Here is a 1,854-nt window from a genome sequence, read left to right as displayed (position 1 = left end):
CAAGATACTGAGATAAATGAGCTTTAATCCCTTGAGGCAGCGTTGGCCAAGGTCACGTGTTTTCTTCTCATCTCTCTTTTCACCCCTCTTGCTACACTAACCCTCCCCATCTCACCTCCTCTGTCTTTCACTATATCTTCTCTCGCTCTTACAACCAACTTAATTGCCTGGAGAACCCTGTGAGAAGGAAATCGTATTTCCCAGGTTTATGCCTCGATATATGTTCCCATGGAGATGACTTCAGCCTTGCACCATGCGTGATGTCAGCAGTCATCTGTTGATATGCTGCTCCTGGTTTGGGTCTACACCAAGCTGTGTTGCCCTTAGAAAGCTTCATAAAGGTGCTGCCTTTTTACAACAGGAATGTGAACACTTTTATAGTAATCTTTATAATATACTATACTATATATACATAATGCACGATATATTTAAATACAGTGGTGTGAAAAAGTGTTTGCCCCCTTCCTGATATCTTATTTTTTGCATGTTTGTCACGCTTATGTTTCAGATCATCAAGCAAATTTAAATATTAGACAAAGATAACACAAGTAACCACAAAATTCAGTTTTTAAAAGAAGGTTTTTATTATTAAGGGAAAAACAAACAAACCTACAAGGCCCTGTGTGAAAAAGTGATTGCCCCCCCCCCCACCAAAAAAAAAAACACAAAAACATAAATTAACTTTGCTTTGGAAAGCTGAGTTCAATTTCTCTAGCCACACCCAGCCCTGATTAATGCCACACCTGTTCTCAATCAAGAAATCACTTAAATAGGACCTGCCTGACAAAGTGAAGTAGACCACAAGAACCTCAAAAAAGAATGCTCTGATCCAAAGAAATTCAGGAACAAATGAGATACAAAGTAATTGAGATCTATCAGTCTGGAAAAGGTTATAAAGCCATTTCTAAAGATTTGAGACTCTAGCAAACCACAGTGAGAGCCATTATCCACAAATGGTGAAAACATGGAACAGTGGTGAACCTTCCCAGGAGTGGCCGGCTGACCAGAATTACCCTAAGAGTGCAGCAGCGACTCATCCAAGAGTTCACAAAAGACCCCACAACAACATCCAAAGAACTGCAGGCCTCACTTGCCTCAGTTAAGGTCAGTGTTCATGACTCCACCATAAGAAAGAGACTGGGCAAAAATGGCCTGCATGGCAGAGTTCCAAGACGAAAACTGCTGCTGAGCAAAAAGAACATAAAGGCTCATCTCAGTTTTGCCAGGGAACATGTTGATGATCCCTAAGGCTTTTGGGAAAATACTCTGTGGACTGATGAGACAGAAGTTGAACTTTTTGGAAGGTGTATGTCCCATTACGTCTGGCATAAAAATAACACAGCATTTCATAAAAGGAACATCATACCAACAGTAAAATGTGGTGGTGGTAGTGTGATGGTCTAGGGCTGTTTTGTTGCTTCAAGACCTGGAAGACTTGCTGTGGTAAATGGAACCATGAATTCTGCTGTCTACCAAAAAATCCTGAACAGCCATCTGTTCGTGACCTCAAGTTGAAGCGCACTTGGGTTCGGCAGCAGGACAATGATCCAAAACACACCAGCAAGTCCACCTCTGAATGGCTTAAGAAAAACAAAATGAAGACTTTGGAGTGGCCTATTCAAAATCCTGACCTGAATCCGACGGAGATGCTGTGGCATGATCTTAAAAAGGCGATTCATGCTCGAAAACCCTCCAATGTGGTTGAACTGCAACAATTCTGCAAAGATGAATGGGCCAAAATTCCTCCACAGCGCTGTAAAAGACTCATTGCCAGTTATTGCAAACGCTTCATTGCAGTTGTTGCTGCTAAGGCTGGCCCAACCAGTTATTAGGTTTAGGGGGCAATCACTTTTT

The sequence above is a fragment of the Electrophorus electricus genome, chromosome 7, assembly GCF_013358815.1.
Source record: "Electrophorus electricus isolate fEleEle1 chromosome 7, fEleEle1.pri, whole genome shotgun sequence".
NCBI lineage: Eukaryota > Metazoa > Chordata > Actinopteri > Gymnotiformes > Gymnotidae > Electrophorus > Electrophorus electricus.
The sequence above is the reverse complement of the archived record's forward strand: the minus strand, read 5'-3'. Positions refer to the sequence as shown.